Source organism: Centruroides sculpturatus, unplaced genomic scaffold (genome assembly GCF_000671375.1).
Source record: "Centruroides sculpturatus isolate CEXI.00-Female unplaced genomic scaffold, Cexi_2.0 scaffold2789, whole genome shotgun sequence".
Classification (NCBI taxonomy): domain Eukaryota; kingdom Metazoa; phylum Arthropoda; class Arachnida; order Scorpiones; family Buthidae; genus Centruroides; species Centruroides sculpturatus.
The window spans coordinates 4,912-13,854 of NW_019386897.1; the positions used below are offsets into that span (position 1 = coordinate 4,912).

General features: G+C 34.5%; 1 pseudogene; it reads right to left on the reverse strand.

Moving 5' to 3' along the window:
* Window positions 1–341: 341 nt before the first annotated feature.
* On the reverse strand, window positions 342–3,634 carry LOC111615899 (annotated as a pseudogene).
* Window positions 3,635–8,943: the final 5,309 nt, after the last annotated feature.

The following is an 8,943-nucleotide window of genomic DNA, read 5'->3' on the forward strand; positions in this document are numbered from 1 at the left end:
GCAAATGATCATCCGATAAATTTGCCCTGTACTTTGATTTCAGATACTTCATCCTGGAAAAAGTTTGTTCGCACATCTATAGGTACTCCCAAACATAGAAATAAATTTACAAGCAAATTGCTTTAAATTTGGAAATTCTTTTGCATTCAAAAATTTGTAAAAATCGACCAAGTTTCCTTCCTTGTATTTATCCTTGATTTGATCGTTAGCTTGAAGATCAATAATTTCCATTTGAAACTGACTTGAAACGTCTGCAACATTGCAGTCAAATGGATTTTGAAACAGCCGAATTTCCTTTGAATTCCTGTCAAGATCAGAAAATCGCTTTTGAAATTCTTGTTTTAAATTTTTATTGCAAATCTGGTTGGAAATTGTTCATCCGTTTCTGTATTCAATTCTTCACAGCACGGGAAATGGGTAAAATTACATTCATCTATCTGACTTTCGAGCAATACCAGCTTTACCCTGAATGCTTTGATTTGTGAGAATAAATCACAAATTAAGTTGTTTTTACCTTGGAGCTTTAAGTTCAAGTTACTTACGTGTGTCACAACATCTGCAAAAAAGCCAACTTCCAGAGCCACTCAGCATTTGATAAAAGTGGTTCAGGGTGATTTTTCTCCGCAAGAAATAAATTAATTTCATTTCTAAGCTTAAAGAACTGTAATAGCACTTTCCCACAGCTAAGCCATCGAACTGCAGTATAATACGACAAGTCACCAGTCTCGGATTCAATTTGTTCGAGAAAAGATCGAAATTGGCGATGATTGAGTGCATGTGATCGAATAAAATTTACGACAGAAACAACTGGTTTTAAAACGCAGCTCATATCGACATGTTTCACACATAGTGCTTGTTGATGGATAATACAGTGCAGAAAAATTGGTGCTGATGCTCCTGCACCTTCACAAGCTTTTCTAATTTGCCCAACCACACCGTTGTTTGCACCAGACATGTTTCTTCCTCCATCAATTGTTACACCTTGGAGTCGATTCCAGTTCAAGTTATACTTTGTCAACGTTTTTTGTACTTCTTTGAAGATATCTTCTCCAGTTGTAGTGCTGTGCATGCTGTTAACGGAGGCTAATTCTTGTGTGACATTCAGTTCGTCGTCAACTCCACGAACAAAAACTAAAAGTTGTGAGGTGTCACTAACATCAGTTGATTCATCCATCGCGAGAGAATACCGAGTGAAACGCTGTACTTTACCAGTAATCTGGTGAAGAATATTGTTTCCAATATCGTCAATTCGACGAGCAACAGTATTACGGGACAGACTGATCATTTTGAAAAGTTGCAACTTTTCTGGGCACAACTCAGCAACAGCTTCCATCATACACTCTTTAACGATGTTTCCATCCATAAAGGGTTTTCCTTCTTTCGCCAACAAATAAGCAACTTTCAAGCTATATAAGGTCAATGATTCATTTTCCGAGTTTGCCTTCCTAAAAAAATTTTGCTGAGTACACAAACTACGACGCATTGTTTCAAATTTTTCAGTAAGCTGCTTGTCCTTAAATTGTGAGTAGGTTGAAGCATGTTTTGTTTTATAATGTCGACATAAATGATATTCCTTCATTACAGCAACAGTGTCATTACAAATTACACAAACAGCTTTGCCATTCTTTGACTGAGATTGCACAAAGAAGTATTTTACCCCCCATTCTTCATTAAAAACGCGGCACTCATCATCAACTTTTCTTTTTCTTCTTTCCATGTTTAAACCTTCAAAAAATAATATTAAACTTCAAAATAATTAATTTGTAATACATTAAATATCAGTTTACACATACCAATTTACAAATGAGTCATGCACAATAGAACAGAAGACGACAGAAGGCAATCCAACTACAGAGATGCCACATACAATGCTCTCGATTCTTTCTTTCTCCCCCTCTACTCACTAATACAAAGACAACCCACAGAATCTCCGTATTCGTATACGGAGCTTTTCGCCTGCCTTCGTACCAATTCGGCAGTTACCGAACAATAGCCCAAAACAATATCTTTATGACTGTAAATTAAAAATTAAAAATTATTTTTTTACATCAAATATAAGTTTTACATTTTTTTCAATTTTCGATATACATTTCTGAAAATCAAACGTGTTCGCCCGAAAAAATCAGTATTTTTTAAAAACCTTCGCGGGCTGGATAAAATCATCTTCCGGGCAGGGTCTGGCCCGCGGGCCGTAGTTTGGACACCTCTGCTCTAGAGAGTTATTTCCCGATACAGAGCAATTGCCACGAGCAGAGACTAGAATAGTAAAGTTAATAAGTGTTACTGGACATGTTATCGAGACATTTGGAAAGTTTAAGTTAAAATTCCAATTTGGACATTTGACCTTCTATGATTGTTATTTAGTGCAACCTGAGATTACTACTCCTAACAATGGAATCTTAGGTAGGGATATTATTTAAAAATACGACGTTACAATATCTGTTAAGAACGCGATGCTTAGTTTCCCTTCAGGAGACACAGTGAGCTTTTGGGGACTAGCCGAAATAAAAGAAAACGACAATGGTTTGGAATTAAACAAAATCGTGAAAGATAATCGCAAGCAAACTAACACAAATATACACGTACCATCGAAAGACGATTTAAATTTAACTTTAATTAGCGATAACGAAAATAGAAGTATAGAAAACGCAGAGTTGGAAAAGAAAAATAAACGCGTGCGTAAAAAGAAACAAAAAAACTAAACGGGAGAAGTTAAAACAAACAACTGTTAATAGCCTAGAGCAGGGAGGGAGCAACTCTCCTAAGGAGGTGATGTTAGCCAACGATTAAGTCATTCCTCCCTGGTCAGAGGTCATTGTAGAAGGAAAGTTTATTCCCATTGACAAATCAATTGTTGAACCAGAGCCTCCCGAGTGAGAAGGAGTGTTTGTTGCCCATACATTAGTCAAAACAAGGAAGCAGGGTAGAATACCCATTATAATAATAAATGTAAAAGCACATCCAATCAAGTGAAACGAGGGAAGTAAGTTAGGAACTTTTCTCTTAGCCGAAGAGGAAACAAAAGAAAGCGCGGAACAAAATAAAAGAATGCGGCCAAATGAAACCGATTTAACTAGAGCTCAATTTGCGATTTTGTTTGATTTTAGCGAAGTAGGATAAGCTGACTCCTTTATTAGATTTATTATATAAATATAAGCATGTATTGGCAAAAGATGATTTTGATTTGGGTTATTGTGACCTAATAGAGCATAAGATAAACATCCCCTGATATGTCGTGGAATAATCCCTTGGTATGTAGTGTCCCATATCGAATTCCTTATGCCCAGAAAGAGATAATGGACGAATTAGTGGATAAAATGATTAAAAGCTGAGTAGTAGAACCCTCTAGCTCTCCGTGTGCATTCCCTGCATTAATGGTCCGTAAGGCTGATTCGTCGTATCGAATGGTAGTGGACTATCTCCAATTAAATAAATTCACCCAGTTAGACTCTTATCCAGGAATCACTGAGTTTGTTGGAAAGAGAGCGATATTTTTCTTCCATGGACACCTTAAGTGGATTTTGGCAGAAACCCTTGAGCCCTGAATCCAAGGAAAAGACAGGGTTCAGTACGCCATCATGGCATTATCAGTATAATCGTCTTTCAATGGGTATCGCTTCTGCTCCAGCGACATTCCAAAAGATGGCAGATTTGATATTAATCGGCCTGAGAAACAAAATTTGCCTCGTCTACATGGACAACATATCGGTATTTAACCCAGATTTCGAGTCACACTTTGAGTGATTGGAGTTGGTGCTACAGCGACTGGCGGCAGCTGGATTGAAGCTAAAGCCCCGGAAATGTCAGTTTGTAAGGCAACAAATAAAGTTTTTAGGACACGCGATGCCGGAAGATGGTATTTGAGCAGTAGTTTATAAAAATGAAGAAGAAATAGTTAAAAATTTGAAGTTTATAAAAATGAAGAAGAAATATACCATAGAACCATCCGCTTAGATAACAACTGCACAGTTTTTCAAGCTGAACTGTGTGCAATTAAAATGGCCATTATTTGGATATGTAATTTACAGGATAAAGTTAATGCTAACATATGTACAGATTCTTTATCTGCTTTTAATATGATTAATAACACCAATTTACACCCCATTGCGGAAGAGATTCGTAGATTAATAAATCACTCAAATTCTAATATCACCATATCTTGGACACGAGCCCATCAAGGCACAATGGGAAATGAGAGGGCGGATACCTTGGCAAAGCAGGCAGCTGGGGATGTCTCATTACCAATAGAATATGATAAATACAGTATCGGCTCAATTAAAAGATTATTATGGGAAAACACCATCCAAATTTGGCAAAATGAGTGGAACCAAAAAAATACGCATATTACTTATGAATTTATACCAGATCTAAAAAAATTTTACTCTTTGGAATGGTTTTACCCGGACCATACTACAACCCAACTTATGACAAATCATGGCAAATTTGCTAGCTATCTAGCAAGATTTACAAACCGAAATGACAATCAATGCTCTACATGTCTTGCAATTGATGGTTCAAAGCATTATATCTATGATTGTATAAGATTTGAAAGGGAAAGGATAGAACTAATAAGTATATTAGAGAATAATGGAATCAAATGGCCGTGTAAACTATCTGATATCTTGACTAATGGGAGCACTTATAATGCTTTTGTCAGTCTTGCCAAACAAATTTATAAGATCAATAACCAAATTATCTATAACTGAGATGTACCCTATTGTAATAAATCACATTATTGATAAATCAAATATTGAAATTAATATTCACATAAATTGAACAATAAAATTGTTGTATTGGATGGCATTTATACTTATTTTCATGAATATCACCTGATTATAAGCATTGTTATAACATTGTTTATTGAATACGCGGTATGACAGAATTGGTCAATAGTGTGGAGCTAATCACATATTATTTAAAGAAATTTACCTGATTTTAACTGGGTAATTTGAATTGGTGGATGTATATCTAGTTATGTGCAGTATATGAATTGATATATACATGTAATGTATATGTATATATTGATAATATATTTGATACTTGCCGTATTACATGTTACAATTGATATGTAATTATAATAAATAATGATAAAGTGCTGTTAGAGCTGATATTGCAATATTCTATCTTTATACACCGTGAATGTATTTAATGCATTGTATATTGTAATATTGTTAAGCATTAATGAAACCTATTATGTATACAATATTCTGTAATATGAAATAGCAAAATATAAGGTGGTAATTGGTTATTACAGATATTGTAACTAGTGCAACTTTAGATAGTATTTATTATTTGAATGTTAGATAATATATAAGATATAAATGATGAATAAATATTGAACTACAGATATCATAATAAAATATTATTAGAATATTGCTGTTACAATAATGCTATAATATTGTTTGATAAATATAATAATTATTGTTATAATAAATATAATGCAACATTGCTGCATAATAACATATTGATATAAATACTGTTAATTGAATGTATTATAAACTATTGTTAATTGAAATAGTGTCGGCTATAGTATGCGGGATGTATATAATTGCATTATAATATATGTGATGATGTCGGCTATAATATATGTATTGTGTAAAACATAGTATAATTGTACTATTAACAATGTTATTATATGGTATTAAAGAATGACTATAATGATTATATAAATTAAATTTAAGACAATATAATATAATCCTTAGATAAATAGTAATGTTATATGGAAATAATAACAAACTACTGTTAATACTGGTACAATAAATTATTTAAATGTTAATAGTATAATGATATATATATAATTGTATATAATCATATAAAATGTTCTGTTATTTGCCTGGTAGTGCCTAGCGGGACCAGGCTATATGTAATATACATGTAAATAAAAAAAATATGGAATATATGGAATATGGTATTTGAGCAGATATTGATCTTATTCTGCAGGCTTTTGCACAGGTCGCTAGAAAAGATTGGGGCTCTCCTCCAATGCAATGGCCATTATTTATGAAGGTTTATACATCCCCATCATTACCTATGCATACGGAATGTGGGGATGGGCTGCAACTAAAGTACACACAAAAAGAAAGCTTATATCATCACAGAGACGTGTTTTACTTATGATAACTAAAGCATTCCATACTACAAGCATTCAGTCTTTAAGTGATTGCACGGAAACCACCTCTAGACCAGATTATTATTTAAGGAAGAAAGTTACAACTAGTTAAATGAGAAGATCTGATACAAACTTCAACTCGTTATATAACGCATGATGATGTTGAATAGGCATTTCCCTTTTGGGACACAACCCACCCAGATGTCCACATATATTGTAATGATAATAACATTCAACATGCAGACATCGATATATTTACTGACAGATCTAGAATAAATGAAATGATCAGATGCAGTTTTGTTGTATATCTTAACAGCAATATCAATCTAATTTTTAGAGATTCCTCTTCTCTTCTCTTTATTTTAACAGCATTGAAATTTACAATCAAACCATACGACTAGATACGTGTTGCACTGTTTTTCAAACAGAAATGCATGCTATTCAATTGGCAATTGCCTGGTCCATGGAAAGGTAAAGTATTGCCTTAATACACATACAGATTCTTTGTCTGTGCTTAAAATGATAAATAGCGTAAAACTACACCCAGTTGCTGAAGAAATTAGACAAACGATATGCTCATCTTCTTGTATATATGCTGTCTCTTGGATTTGAGCCCAACAGGGAGCAATAGAAAATGAAAGGGCTGACTTCTTTGCCAAGCAGGCGGCAGAAAACTTCACATTGCCAGTTAGTTATAATAAACTTAGCCAACATACCCTACGGTGGATTTTATGGGAAAATACTATACGTGCATGGCAGGATAAATGGAATGAAAACAGACATCACATTACTTATGAATTTATACCTGATATACATCAATTTTATAATTAAAGATGGTATTCAACAAATTACTATGTGACTCAAATGTTCACTAATCACAGAAAATTTGCATGATATCTTGCCAGGTTTACTAGTAGGACTTCGAATGAATGTCCTACATGCCATATTATTGATGGATCGAAACATTATATGTTCGACTGCATTATGTTTGAAAGAGTGAGGCTAGAATTAAGATTAACATTAGAGGAGATTGGTGTGGATTGGCCATGGCGATTATCTGACATTATGAGAGACAGAAATGTTTATAATGTATTCTTACGATTTGCTAAACAAATTATCATTGTTACAAACCAACATATTTATAATTAGACTAGCTGTTACCCGTGGCTTTGCAAGCAAACCCAATTTATATTATTTCAACAACCATAGTAATTTTTATATAACACCTATCGCTGAGAATGATGAGAATTGTCGAGAATCAAACGAACTATTTTCAATTTGATCAATTTTCTGGATTTTTTTTTTTGATCAATCGTTCTACAATCGAACCAATATGCAATAACAAATTCGAATTTAAAACGGTTCGAACATTTTTAAAATCGAAATAGATAAAAATATTTATAACAATGTCTGAAATGTTATCAATTTAATACATCTAAGTACTCAATGAAAATTAAACGTAGTTGAAAACGAAAATTCGCATCTAAAATAGTTCAGTAGAAGCCGTTCTTCAGGTTAAGCCTTAATCCTCTCCCTCTCTCCCGCGGGGGAATTACGAAAAATTCCATCTTAGTGGGCATTCTCATGGCGTAGCCTACTAAAACGCAGATAAAAACAAAAAATCGCATCTAAAATAGTTCAGTAGAAGCCCTCGAACAATGACATTCCTCTGCTGCAAAACAAAAAATTTACAGTAGACCCCCCTATAACGCGTAGATATGTTCCACGTTATTCGAATTTCCCGTTGTAGGAATCCTTAAATACATGAGCCAATCACAGCCCGACACGTGTCAAGTTTACGGCTGTTTGAAAGGTTTTCTTCCATAAAAGTAATCGATTCTAGACTAATTCGACTCAACATTTCCAAAACACGTATAATTTTTTTTGGGAATAATCCGTATAAACTATGCTATAAACAGAACATTGTAGGATTACTTACCGAGTGTGCACCGTTCGACTACGTCGTTGCTTAACCTTGTTTTCTTCGCGGAGCAGCGCATCGAACGGCGGCCGCGTTTTCTGATAATTTATTTTTCTGCGAAAAATTCGTTGAACTTTGGAGACATCATTAATAGAAATAATTTTAATGGGCGTTGAATAAGAAGTGTTTCTTTCACAATAAATGTATAAAATTACAGTGCTGTATTAGACTTACGGTACCTAATTTACATACTGTACAGACCATAGTAAACTCAACTTACCCGCCTAAACTCTCCGTCGCGTGGCGCTGGACGGCGGAAAGTAGTTCGGCTGCTCGTTCACTATTGGTCCAGATTCGACCAATCCTGTCGCGACACGAGTCGGCAACGACGTTTTACGAGTCCCTTTTAGCGTCCTTATACGAATACTGTTGCAATTTTTTCGCTACGTTATAGGAATCTCCGTAATAGGAACCCACGTTATAGGGGGGTCGACTGTATAGTTAAAGTTCGAATTCGTCATTTTGTTTTGGTCCCGAGAACAACTTTAACCTCCATACCTGCAAGACCAACCCTACCTCTCACAATAGTGGATCACATGACTAATTTACCCAGCCCAAAGCTACGAGGGCAAGGTGAAAAGTTCTCGGCCTAACCCATAGATGGCACTACTACAAATGAAAGTATCGTCTTGTTATGTTTCCAAACTTGTTACAAAAGTAAATACCAAGTGTGAATTTGATCAGACAAATAGTTTTTTTTATACGGCTGTTTAATTAAAGTAAGCATTGTGTGTGTTTTTGACAAAATGAATAAACTTGAATATCGTTCCGTCATAAAATTCTTCGTTTTGGATGGTTTATCGCCAAGAGAAATTTATCAAAAGTTGGTAAAGGTGTATAAGAAGTTTGCACC